Here is a 14,006-nt window from a genome sequence, read left to right as displayed (position 1 = left end):
CCTGAATACAGTGGTGAAAACTGCACTTAAAATAGTCATCAAAGAGCCCATCTCATGCACCTGTTTCCACATGGTGCTTTGGAAAAGGGGGAGAGACGCAGAGAATTTTACAATCTTTTGTTAATCCCTTGTGCCTTTGTACCACATCCCAACTCTCCACTTGCGCTGAAGGTTCATAATTGTAAAGGTTTGGCATTGTCAACGGCTCAGCTACCATGAACTAAGAGAAAATGGAGATATTCATTTAGCCCATTTTTTAAACTTATTTTTTAATTACTGTGGTAACAATGTTAAGGTACTTAATATCGTTGAACTGTACATTCATTTAGCCCAACTTTGCTGCCATATGGTCCCAAAGTCCTTAATCTCGGGGACCCGTAGGACAAAAGAAACTGAGAGGCACACTCTTATGTTTGAGAGGCACACTACTGGTCTCCACCACTGGAGAACTACACTTTCTTCTCACCTATAGTCTTTACTCTGTGATCTGCCCCCCATAGGAGAGGGGAATGAGGGAAAAGTACCCTTCATGTTAGAACGTTCCAGCGCCAGGTGACGCCACAGTCACCAGCGCCAGGCGTGAGCTGAAGAAGAAAATCACTAACAGAGCATCCCATGAGCCGGCTTTCTTATTAAAAGATCAACATACCCTTAGCATCTTTTGAAAGGGACGGCCTCATTTTCTGAAAAGTAGGGCTGCAAAAAACATAATATCTTCTTGGAACATATCCGTAAACGGAAGCCTAAAGGGGAGTGGAAATTCCATATCCTGGGTAAATAGCAGCCCCTCTTGAACTCACGGTTCTTTTAATACATGACCAATGAGATTACAAAGATGTTCTACAGGGAACAAACTTGTCCCACATGTTCAGTGCACACCAGCTAGGGGACGGTCCAGTGTTCTCAGCTATCTTCTGCACCGGCAGAGCATGGAGAAGGGACTCTGATTTTGTAGTTCTGGGCCTGGCACCTCCATTTTGAACAAGCCCCCTAGTTGGTCAGATGTAGGTGGTCTATAGACAATGTTTTAGAAATGTCTCCATCTCTTTCATGAAACCAAAACAAACTGGATGCAAAAGGAATCTTTCACCTTCCCCAGGCACCCGTGAATCTTATGTGGAACCTAGGAGCAATAATAACATCTATGTCATAGTGTGAGGATTAGACTAGATAATGCATGTAAGGATTCAGAAATTTGCCTGGTCTCTTGAAGGTTCTTCACAAATGCCAGTTATTATTATGATGCAGTCTTTTATGCATGGTTGATTCCTGAAGTACAAACAAGCCTCCAACTTTTCCAACCCTATGTGTGAGAAGGTTAAAAAAAAAAAAAAAAAAGGACTTAAAGTAAGATCTATTTTCCCCTCCCTCCTTTGTCTTGTGAATTCCTGCTTTATAAAGATAATTCTTAAATAATGCCCTTTCTGTGTTCTTGCCTCACCCAGAGCTAGATTCCTCTTTGAGGCTACCTGAGCAGTCATGCTTTCCTCTCTCACACCACTTGTTACTTGGTACTGCAATACTGTGCTGACTAATCTGCCTCCTCACTGGATTTTAACTAGCTTCAGAACAGGGTCCATTATTCCTCTAAATAAGTACTCTGGGTATTGATCTGCACCACCCAATTGCCCAGTACAGTGCCTGGGTCCCATAGGTGCTCAGTAAAACTTTAGGGAACAGAGAAGAAACAGAAAGGCACACTTAGACTAAAAGAGTGGACATGATGACAGGTATGGCATCCCAAAGCAAGCAGGCAAGTTGAGAAGTCCAAGCAGGAGAGCCACAGTCTGTGTCCAGAACCTAAAGAAGGGCACAAACCAATGTACGATCTTGGCATATAGGTGGTAGGGCATAGTGGTTAAGGCTGCAGGCTCTGGAGCCAGGAGCCTACCTGAGCTTGGATCTAGGTTCCATCCCTTACCAACTGTGTGACCTTTGACAAGTTAGTCACAGATGAGCCTCAGTTCCCTCATTTGCAAAATGGGAATAGTAACACTGATACCCTCCTAAGATTCATGTGAGGATTAAATGAAATAATAATAGGAACTATGTGCCTAGCACATAGTTAAGTGTTTAACAAATGTTAACGGCTGCCACTGCTGCTGTTGTTGTTACATAATAATGGTTGAAATTATAGGCTTTGTAGTCAGACTTGAATAGAAATCCATGTTCTAGCTCCTATTAGTTTCTGTGACCTTAAGCAAGTTAGTTAAATTTTGTAAACCTGTTTCCTCATCTATAATGAGGCAATAATAGCTGTGTCAGGAAAATAATAAATAAAAAATAGCACCATGATGCCTGGCACTTATTAAGTTTTCCATAAAGGATCATTAAGGCAGGAATTCCCACACAGAACTCAAACCGAGGCAGGAACAGAGTGGAATCCAGACAGAATTGGAGCAGTGTCGTGGAATCAGGCCAAGGGAAATGGTGTCATAGGCCTATTGAAAGAGGCCTGGTTGCCTTCTACCTGCTTAATGCATGTGGACAAGGACCTAGGTGACTGTCATAGCCCAAAGTGAGGCCGGACTTTGGGGATGTGACATCCTCCCCCACACCCCAGGCCGGGCATCTTTTGCACTCCTGCAGCTTATTGTTTTCCTCTGTCTTATCCTCAACTTAGAAGTATTTATGTGGGTATCAACACCACGTCTCATCTCCCTTGGTGCCCCTACGGGCATACTGAAGGAACCTAGTAACATTCACTGAGTTGGCACTAACAATCCAACAGCCTCGATAGATGGCTGGTTGCTCTGAAAGTGTCTCAGTTCCAACACTTGGGGTCTACTGCCCTCAGTGTATTTCTTAACATCTATCCTCACCTGTATTTTTTTTGTTTGCTTTAAGACTTGGAATTATCTTGTGCCAACTACAAAGTAAACTGGTTTAAATCCTCAACCTTAGGTTGTATAAAATTTCTGAGTCCACAACCCTAAGGTCAAACTGCCTTCCATCCCCTTCCTATCTCCACTCCCTGCTCCCCAACAAAAGGTTCTACAAAATCTCACTGGCAGTAAATCAACTACTAAAAACAACGATTTCTAAAAGTAAAGTTTTGTAATCAATTTTCCCAAAGAAGAGGGGAAAAAAGCAAACACGGTGTTTTTTAATCATATATACATACACACCAAGAAAACTTAGTTCTTAATCTTAGTGAAGTTGATCTCTGTGTGTTTCAGAAACTCAATTTGCAGCCTGGGAAAGTAATATTTATTTGAAGGAGCTTATTGCCAAAAGTGAATCATAAATCTGCAGGCTTTTGAGACTTCAAGGCAGAGAGAACAGAGGCAATTATTAGTCTGAATGTTCCACTGACAATATGAAATCTTTGTCTTTCAAAGCATTTGTTTAAGTAGGAAAAAGTTTGCCTAGCCTGGAGAACGTTCTATTGTGGGAAATGAAACTTCTGAAAGCTCCAAAGCTTATTTATATATTTGCTAGGCTTCTCTCTGCCAACTTTCTCCTCTCCCAGAGCGTCCGTTAATGCTAAGAAAAGCCTCCGAAAAGCACACATTATAAGCAGAGAAAATCTTAATGAATGTAATATATTTGGCAAATCTGTTTTATCTACCAAGGAAATTTCCTTCCTCTCTTCATCACTCATCTCTTTTTTGTTTGTTTGTTTTTTAATGTTTTTCTCCTTGATTCATCTTAGGCAGTTTATTTTTCTCTCCTTCCAAAAATGAAAAATAAAAATAGAAACCCAAACAATCTCTTGACTTCCATTCTCTTGTCATTTTCCATTTCTTCCCACTTACTCGATTTCCTTCCTTTTGGGAAACTAGGAGAAGGCTGAAGGTGGCAGGGGTAGTGCAGGGAACCTTAAGAGCCCTTTGCTAACTTCCCTTCTCTAGCTCAACCAGAGAAGTAGCCATTGCAAAACCCAACTATGAAAGCGTGGACTATACACTTTATAGGTCATCCTTGGCCAGTGTGCATGCCAAGCTCACCTCCCGCTGCCGCTCAGCATGCTGCTTCCCTCAGCTCGTGTGTGCTCAAGAATTGCTAAGCCATCTTAACACAGACCTGAACAGCCCCACCTAAGCTGTCAGCTATAGAAAGTGGTTTTTTCCATCATACAAGGCATTCCAAATCCAAAAGATTAGGAGTTACCTGGATAATTTCCTCCTAACACTAATGAGGTTAAAGTTGAATGCATTTGTATATCTTTGTACATAATTTGATTCTCCTTCCTACTGAATCTGTGCTACCTGAGACCACACCTATGACCTGAGATTCCCTTAAAACTTCGCTAATCAGAGCATGGTGCCTGGGCCAGAGGCATCAGCATCACCCGGGAGCTTCTTAGAAATGTAGCATTTCAAGCCGTTATCCCCTGACCTACCGAACAGGAAACTTCATGGCTCGCCTGCACATCAAGGTTTGAGAAGCTCTGTTAACCCAGTGCATACAAGGCACCTGGGGTTTGGCTTGGAGAAGTGAGAGGGCTGCTGCTTCTGCTGTGCCACACCCTCTACAGGGCAGTTCGTAGCGTCTCCAGATCCCCCACCCCTTCTCCATCTCTAATTGTCTTCACCGCTCCATCCGCTGGCTGCACTGGGCTGCCAGGGCCTTGGTCTCCGTTAACTGCAGGTACTGCTGGTGCATGGGCCGGCCACACTCTTCCCTCCTTGCCAGGTCTGCCCGTACCTGTGTGAGCTGTTATCGCAGAGACCGATGACATGACATTTACAGTTCCTTTCCCAGAAAGAAGCATAAGACATTTCATGAAAGCTGCACATAATCCTCCTCAATCCACTGTAGAATGGGGAGGGGGGATGCATTTTAAAATAATCCCATTTGATTCATCCCACCTACATGGTATTCTCTCCCCTTCTTGAGTAGAAGGAAAGCAAATAACTAAAGACGCACTGCCCCTGGGGGAGGTGTGCTCGTGTGTGTGTGTGTGTGAGCGTGCATGGAATATTTTTAAGTTTTAAAAAGGAGTCTGGTTTGTACAACTTCAGATTCTTCATAGGACTTCTGACTCTCTGACAATAGGCATTTGTCTAAGTATTCCACTCCCCACTCTGCAAACCCTGGCTGCCTACTGGAAGCCCATAACCCCAAGTCCCCACATTCCCATGCGTGCCCGGGCTGGAGACCACATGTGATGAGCTCTGTCACAGCTTCACACTGAAGACACAACCCCAAACCACATCATTAGGCTTGCAGCAGATACTTTCCATGCTGGGGCAGTATAAACACTTCTCCAAACGCATACCCATGCATTTTAGTTCCTTGTTTTTTCTGGGCTTCTCATACTCCCAAGCAGCCTCTAGCATTAAGCCATTCACTTGGAATCATGAGTTCTTCCTTTCTTTCCTTTTAGGCAGACAAGAACGTGGGCAGGCAGCCTCTGGCTGATGCAAACGCAGTGAACTTCTCCCAGACATCAAGGGTTCCAGCCAGTTTGTTGTGGTTTTGTTCTTCTGAATAACCTGTCAAGCTCATCTGCTTGACACTCAACATCTCAGCCCTGTGAGGAGAGCAGGGTCTGGAAGCTTCCAAAGAGATCACATCTCCTGTCAGATCACTGTTGGGCATAACACCTCTTCCCAGCGGTATTTGTGAGAGATGTCAGAGTGTGTGCTTCCTGACATGTAGCATTAGGCCTAGGGTTTTTAAAATACCTTCAAGAGCAAAAAGAAAGAGTTGCATCCTCCTTCTACTTTAACATGGCTGCAGACATTGTTTCATGTTAGCCTCCTAGCAGTGCAAGAGTAAGGGAGATAGAAACAGGTAGCTAAGGAAGAGGACTGGACCTCTCATAGGGGTGCCCACCATGTGTTGTTCATGGACTGGAGCATCTGGTCCTCTGAAAGTGTCTGGGCAGCTCTGTAAGAACACAGCAGGGCCCCCCCCTGAACTCCTCACTGAGCTATACAACATTTGCAAACTCTAGGACCCCTGCTTCTCTTAGGAAGTCCCCACCTATGACCAGATTGAGAGAAGAGTCTTCTCTCCTAGCCAGGGAATGAAACACAGCCTCTCAGAAATGAAACTTTTAATCTAAGATTCCATTTACATTAAACCCAGTTAACTCAGCTGCAACAGAGACCACAGGGATGTGTTTTTGAACAAGGAGGAATGCCCTTGTTTTAACTGAGTTCCAGCAGGGATTCATAACTTAGAGTGGGGCCTAGTATGTGCCTTTTCTGTGAGTCTTGGGGGTTTGGAAAAAATCCAATCTGAATATTTTAAAATCCTTAGAAGGATCTGGTTGGTAACAAGGAGTGACTTGCTTTCCACAGATTAACTCAAATGGAAAATAAGATTAGTCTAAATGACTCCCATGCATATTTCTAGAAGAGTCCCAAAATGGAATGTCCTTCTCTCACAATGCATTTTGTAACACCATTCTTTAAATCTACTCAAGAAAGGAACAAAATGTAAGAATGGCCCTCATTTTAGTCCTTGGTCCTAATTCTGCCCATTTTTAGAAGCTATAAGATTGAGTGGCATAAAATCCCTTAGGTTATCACTGTTTCCATACTGTGCAACAAATACTTGGTGTCCCTATTGAGTGCTTGGGAGCACCGTGGAGGATACCAAAGTGTAAAACTCAGTTTACTGCACAAGGTTGTAAACCACATAAAGCAAGGATGGCCTTTTCTCACCTAGAAGTCAGCCTTAGCCTGGAATCTCAGTCAAAGAAATATACTCAAAAATAACCAAGAAGAAATTTCTATCTATATGGAAATCTATTAAAAATTCTCCAAAGAGATCCCTCTCACAACACACAGCAAAACTGACTGAAACCAGCTTTTCTGTCACTTTTTATCTACATAAATATATTATTTGTGCGTGCATCTGTATGCATTGCACCTGCCCCCAGAAACTCTCTTCTCCAAAATCTCTCAAACTCCCACAAGATTTCTTCTGTCTCCCTTCCCTGTTTCTGTAGGTAATACTTTTCTCTTGTCAGTAGATCTCTGATATTTCCAGTATAAACCTGGCTGGCCTCTCCCACCTTCTTCCACAATCAGTAAGTGACTGGCCCAGGAGCCCACCTGGTAAGACACAAGGAAGGGGAAGCAGGAGGAGGTGGAAACTGCTTCTCCTCAGCAAACTGAGGAGGGGAAAGGCTATGAACGTTTAAATAATATTCATTTCCCTATCAGGAGGGAACTGTTTAACAAATATTAATTGAATACTTATTTTATGGGCTACACACAACCCAGTATGAACTTATTGATAAAACAGACCTGGTCCCTGCCCTCAAGGAGTTTATTGTCTACAGGGGGAAGCAATTCTCAGTAACTGAATAATTACTATTATGATAAGTCCTGCAGCCACCAGCAGGGTACAGCTCTAATCCGGATGTCCCTTAAGATGTAAGTTAAAGCAGTCAGATCCCATTCCATATCCAGTGATTAAGTCCAGAGCCCTCTTCAAGATGCCTGCAAAATTCCCAAGGAGCGGAAGATGGGGGAATGAGGTACATTTTCCTACCCCTGCTGAATTCTCTCTCATTTCCTGCCTCTGCTGAATTCTTGTTCTCTGCTCTGTGCCTGGAGGTCAGTCCTTCATCTCCCTGATTCCCCACTCAAGCAACAAGGGAACAAAGCCTGTGATGTGTAGCAAAACTTTCGCTGAAGTTTTCTAGGTCACTGCCAAAGAGTTACATTCCTGCATGACACAGCAAGTAACTTAAAACTACATATTAGTCATCTCATCTTATAAGTCCCTTTGGCCACCATGACACAGGGGATTTCACACTGGGCTCCCTACTCCAGTTAGCACCCAGTCGTTTATCATCTTGCTGCTGCTGTGAGTATGCACGCACACACACACACACACGCACACGCACACACACACACACACGCACACACAATTATCCAAGTAATTCCAAATTCTTTCACTTTGTTATACACAGAAATTCAGTTCTCTCCAACCCTTATATCCAAACTCAGCTCTAGACCCAAACTTTAGTTACTCAGAGGAGCAAAAGAGTTGGCTGTATGTTAAAAGCAAAAAGAACCACAAATTTATAGTCTTTTCTCTAATAAGAACTAGCCTCCTTTATTAAGTGACAAAAAGAATTATGCCAACACTGAGAGATATAAAAATTGTCCCTTTCTGTGTAATGAGATTAGACCAAATACTCTCTAAGACCCACTAGACTATAAGTTCCAAAAGAACATGGACAGTGTCTGTCTTATTCTCTTCTGTATGTAGTATCTAGTGATCTCAACAAATGTTTTGAATAATTTACTAATATCCTGTTCAGTACTAACATTCTGTAATTCTTTAAGATCTGCAATTCTTTTATCTATTTTTATTTTTTAATCATACTTGTCTCACATATGGAAGAAGTGTAGAACAAAAGCTTTAGCCAAAAGAATTAAAGCATTAAATCTATATACTTATTATTATATCAGTTAGGATTACTTCGGCTATGAATAACTGAAAAACCAACTCAAAGTGGTTTAAATGATAAAGAAATTATTATTTCACAGAATAAAAAGTTCAAGGATGAGGTCGTCCCAGGGCTAATCAATTTTCCAACTTGGCAACATTATCGATATCCAGGTTCTTTACAACTTTCTACTCTGCCATCCTCAGTGAGGTCCTTCAGAACATCTTCTCATAACTGCAGAATAGCTGGAGCCACATGAAACATCACACTCCACACAACAAAGCCCTTCTCTGGGCCCTTCATCAGGAACAAAGGTAACCTTCCCAGAAGCCACTCCATAGACTTTAGCTCACATTTCACTAGCCAAAACAACATTACCTGCTCAGTCCTAAACCAATGCAAGGGAAATGGAATAGCCACTACTGCCTAAGACTAACCTGGATTCAGCTCTTGGAGTTGGGACACCAGAGTCCCAAAAGAACCCAAAGTCCCTGAAGAACATGGTCACTCCTTGCCTGAACATAATTGGAGTTCTCTTAGCAAGGATAAAGGAAGGAGTGTCTACTGGGTAGTCAACCAACAGTATATGCCATATATACTATCATTTAAAAAATGTCATTCTGAATGCAATGAGAATAATTTTGACTGGGAAACTAATTCCAAATGAAAGGAATGTTTTGAAGATTGGGTCACTGATTAACCCAAAATTGTCAATATTGATGTATTAATCTCTTTTTCCACAAACCTTTCATTGTATTTTGTGTCCAAAGTTATTGGGAGTATTAGAGATAAAAATTGTCCATGTCTTCCTTACCTGGATTATTTAGGATTCCTATTTTAATTGGAACTTTTCAGAAGGATGTTCTGATGCCATTCCTGATGCCATGACACTGAAACAAACAGAAACCACATGCAATAGGTTACACCAAACTCTAGGAAGCTGTTATTTATTTCAAATACAATACAACCCACCCTCTTAGAAATATTCATTATCTTGCAGAAATTTCTCTCCTGGATACCAAGCTAGAACACACAAGAGCTAGTCATTAATGCTAGGGACCACAGCAAACTGTGAGAGACACTGAGGCTGGAAATGCAAAGTGTCAGGCCATGTAGTAGAGATCCACAGAGAAAGACAGAACACCCTTTTCATCTCCACTGCCCTTGATAAATTAAAGACTCTTCTAGATGCAAGTGACAAAAATCTGACCTAAACTATCTTAAACAAAACAGAACTTTTATTGACTTATCAGAACATTCTCTGTGAATCTCCATAGAAAGGAAACTTCTTTCCATTTTAAATTTTTGTATCATCTTCTTTTAGGATTTTTTTTTGAAAGAGCAGAAAGTTTAAAGGCTTCCTACTTGCTTGCCAAATAGCACAGCATGATAAATCTTACAGCACCCAAATTACAATCAGCAGCATCTCAGTAGCTCACATCTGCCTGTGGAATTCCCTTTACAATCAATCAGGTGTATTGAAAAGGCCTTTGTGATGCAGGTGGGAACAAAAGTCACCTGTGTTTTTCAGTTTACTCTAATTTGTACACAAGATATAATTTGCTACACTGCAGGTCTCTTGCTCAAAGAGATTCAAAACAACAAAAGCAAAAATAATCACTACTATTCTGAGCGTGAGATAAGTGATAGGAAAACTAGCTGTGATCAGCTGGGAATTACATTAAATCTAAACCATATGCAGGAGCAAAGAGCTTTAGTAGGGGAAAAGACCTAAAAAATGTAACCATTGTAATCTTTTATTTCATAGATGAAGAAATGAAGTCAGTGGCCTTGTAGTTAACATGGCCAGTTGGATACATAAGGTGATTTTCATTCCCTCCTCAATCCCAACTAGACTATCAGTAAAGGAATACAAAAAGTGTAAACCCAACTGGGCAAAAGAGAACAGGAGAGGAAATACATAGTGGACAGGAGACCACAGGGTAGTGGATAAGTGGTGGTCATCAACTTAGCAGCCAGAGAAATCTGGAAACTAAGTGGCAAGAAAACCTACCTGTGCCTCTAAACCGCAGAAAGCCCTGGGAATTGGTGATACCAGGTACCTCTGAAGGGTTGAAGGATGGAAATGAAGATCCAGAGGACTGGATGAAAGTCAGGATAAGGAGCCAATAAATCTCTTAGGTCACCTTCCCAAATCTACTTAGCCAAGAGATGGTTTATCCTCCACTTCGGCAGAAGGTGGGAGGGTTTCCACTCTAGAAACACTGAACAGGAGAAACTCCATGCTAATGCAACAGAGGGAGGGATGGGGCGCAATGGGGGAATTATACTGAATTAATAATGATGACAGTGATGATAGTTAAAATAGGTGTAACTATTTAATGAACACTCATGATGTTTAAAACACCACAAGCAGGTTATAGGCCTTGATTCACTTAATCCTAAAAACTACAGGTATACTCCACTTTTCAAAAGTTTGCTTTACACCACTCCACTTATGAAAGGCCTACCTTAGTATCGGTTTTTGCTAACTGAGAGAAATCAAAGAGGATTTTCACTTTTACAAAAAAAAAAAAAAAAAAAAAAGATGAAAAGTGAAAATAGCATTCAACTGCCTCAAACCACTTGCAGTGAACCACTGCAGAGGCAGCTGGCAACCCAAGCAGTGAGAGTGGCCCCACCAAGCTCCTTCCCCAGGAACCACACTCAGCATCTCAGCATCAAGCCACCACAGCTTTGAACTGTGTCTGTGAGCATCTGTGCTTTACCTCGGTTTATTTTGCGCCCTTTAGCAAAATGTTTCCTACGGTAATTGCTTCTTCTCTTTATGCCATTTCAGCTTATGGAAGCCTTCATAGGAATGCTCTGATTTCAGATAGCAGGGGAAACCTGTACCCTATAAAGTAGGTATTACTAGTGCCCTCATTTTACAGATGATGAAACAGGTCAAACAAGTGCAAGGAAGTCACAAGTAACAGAGCAGAACTTTGAAACCAGACAGTCTGATTTCAGCAACCGATTATTAACCACTGTATAGGGGATCATCATCCCCTAGTCATGGTTTCCGGAAAGCCCTCATTCAGATGTACAGCTGCAACAGTAAATTGGAGTATTCATCTTTAGAGCAGTTGAAGAACCACAGAGAAAAGACCTACACGTCCTGCCTGATCCAAGTCACCAGCCAACCTGGTCCACCAAGCACCCAAAGCCTTATTCAACTCCTTAGAACATTACAATTGCATATGAACAGAGAGCCTAGGACACCATATATTTGAGGAAAGTCTCTAAGGTGAAAAAGAGGAACCAAAACAAATTGGAAAAATGGAATTCAGAAAAATCAAAAAGAAATTAAAATATCTTCAGAGAAATAAGAAAAAATACTGCATCCAAGAAACAAGTGCAGAATGCTATTTTTTTAAAAAAAAGAATCTTTTATTTTTTTTAATTTAAAATCTTAAATAGAAAAATCAGAAGTTAAAGTTGAAATTAGAAAATACATAAGAAAAACTAAGAAAACTATATAATCAATCTAGGATTCCAATATCTTATTAATAGGAGTTTTACAAAGGAAAGGGAAAAAAAAAAGAGAAAAGGGAGGAGAGAAAAATTACCAAAGAAATGATACAAGAAAATTTCTCAGAACTGAAAAAAATGAAAGGGCCTATTGAGTGTCCAACACAATGAACAACAAAAACAACTCCAAAGTACATTATTAATTTCAGAATATCAGGGATAAAGAGACAATCCAAAAAACTTCAGAGAGGACAAAGAAAACATGTACAAAGAATGAGAAATCAGAACATTAGATCTCTCAAAAGGAACTCTAGAAGTTAGTAGACTGGGGAGAAACATCTTCATAATTCTGAAGGAAAATGATTTCTAAAACAGCTTTGGCTAATTCTCCAACCTTTCCTGCTCTTCCCTACCCTATCCAATTTAACTTGCAACCAGTTTCAAATCCAGAAGAAATTAAGTTCCCGGGGGCCCATGGACTAACCTGCACTGGATTTGGTTGGTTTGGTGGCAGTAGCTAATACTGTAATCCCACCACTGCTGCTGTCACCATTCCAAGGAATCCAACATCGATTTATATCATTTGTTGCAGACCCAGACTATTCCAACTTTATGATACGTTTCCAAAATCTGATCTTTTGAAACTGGCAAATTAATTTCTATATTTGTTTTCTATTGGCTGCTGTAACCAATTACCACTAATTCAGTGATACATAACAACACAAATTTGTTATTTCACAGTTCTGTAGGTCAGAAGTCTGAGTAGACAAGACATGGTTTCTCAGCTACTGGTATCACAGGCTGAAATCAAGGCATAGTCCAACCTGAGCTCTGATCTGGAGGCTCTGGGGAAGAATCTGCTTCCAGATGCATTCCCATTATTGGTGGAATTCAGTTCCTTGTGGAGGTAGGGCCAGAGTTTTTCTTGCAGACTGTCAGCAAGAAACTTCTCTCAGTTCCTAGAGGTCCCCATTCTCTGCACATAGCCCTCTACATCACAGGGCCAGCAACAGCACACCAAGTCCTTCTCACACTTGGAATCTCATTGACTTCTCTTGCTGCATCTCTTCTGCCTCCAGTCAGAGAAAGCTCTCTGCTTTTAAGGGCTCTTGTGATTAGATTGGGCCCATCCAGATAGTCCAGGATGATCTACTATTTTAAGGTACGTAACCTTAAATACACCTGCAAAATCCCTTTTGCCATGTTACGCAACGTATTCATAGGTTCCAGCATTGGAACGTGGATCTTGGGGGAACCATTCTGCCTACCACAATTTCTAAAGGAAATAAACTCAGTTTATTACAGCAATAGATAAATCTGTTTTGTCCCTGACCCCTCACTGGAATAGGAACATTTGTACTTTCATATGCATCTGATAAGACCAGCAATTAACTAATACAACAAAATTTGAGTGCCTACTATGTGAAAACACTGTGGTAGGCCTTGGGAATTCAAAAGTGATTAAAACACAGAGTCCATTCTCAAGATGTTCACAATCCAGTATACGAGACAGAAAAATAATCATAAATACATATGGAAAATTCAGTGTCAGATAAACTCAAGAATCTTTAAAAGCATAATAATGGGGCATCAACCCAGCCTTAGAGATGGGGGAACTTTATCAGAGATGACCCACCTGTCACCTGATGAGACTCAGATCAGAAACCAAGCCATCCAGATCCAGTTAGAAAGTCCAGTACTTATTTCACTGCAGTGCATCACCTCTACTTTGCAAGTTTTCTGTTCAATTTACTTAGCTCTTTGCCTCATTTTTATAATGCATGTGATATAATTATGGATTTATGAAACACCCAAAAGACACCAATTGAGTTTTACTTTTTGCCTTTCGGCTTACTGCACAAAACAGGAGCAAAATTATACCCATACTCAGACATTATTGCTTTGTTGATTTTCGTGTTTCCCAAAATGGATAATATTTTGTTGTTCTACCACAGTCATTAAAAGAAATAGAAGATCTGATCTGTAGAAACATTGTGATTGTCACAGGGAAGCTTCCTGGAGGACATGCAGGCTATTGATATTCTCTCCTCAAGCTGGAAACGGTCTCTGGAGATCCATGAGAAACACAGAATCACAACAAAGACTGGAAAACAAATTGATGAAATCAGAGATGGCTGCAGACCTGTAAATACCTTTTCACGCTGTTGCC

The 14,006-nt window shown here is 41.1% G+C and overlaps 1 long non-coding RNA gene across 10 annotated transcripts in view; it reads right to left on the bottom strand.

Annotated features, from left to right (window-relative positions):
- Window positions 1-14,006, bottom strand: part of LOC307193759 — a 681,048-nt gene that overhangs the window by 471,858 nt on the left and 195,184 nt on the right. For all 10 annotated transcript variants that reach the window (XR_013830398.1, XR_013830399.1, XR_013830400.1 and 7 more), the window contains one exon: window positions 9,177-9,252. This is a non-coding gene — a long non-coding RNA (uncharacterized lncRNA). The remainder of the gene's footprint in view (window positions 1-9,176; window positions 9,253-14,006) is intronic.

Source organism: Stenella coeruleoalba (genome assembly GCF_951394435.1).
Source record: "Stenella coeruleoalba genome assembly, chromosome: 11".
Lineage (NCBI taxonomy): Eukaryota > Metazoa > Chordata > Mammalia > Artiodactyla > Delphinidae > Stenella > Stenella coeruleoalba.
Note: the sequence above shows the minus strand (reverse complement) of the source record. Positions and strands in the feature narration are given on the sequence as shown.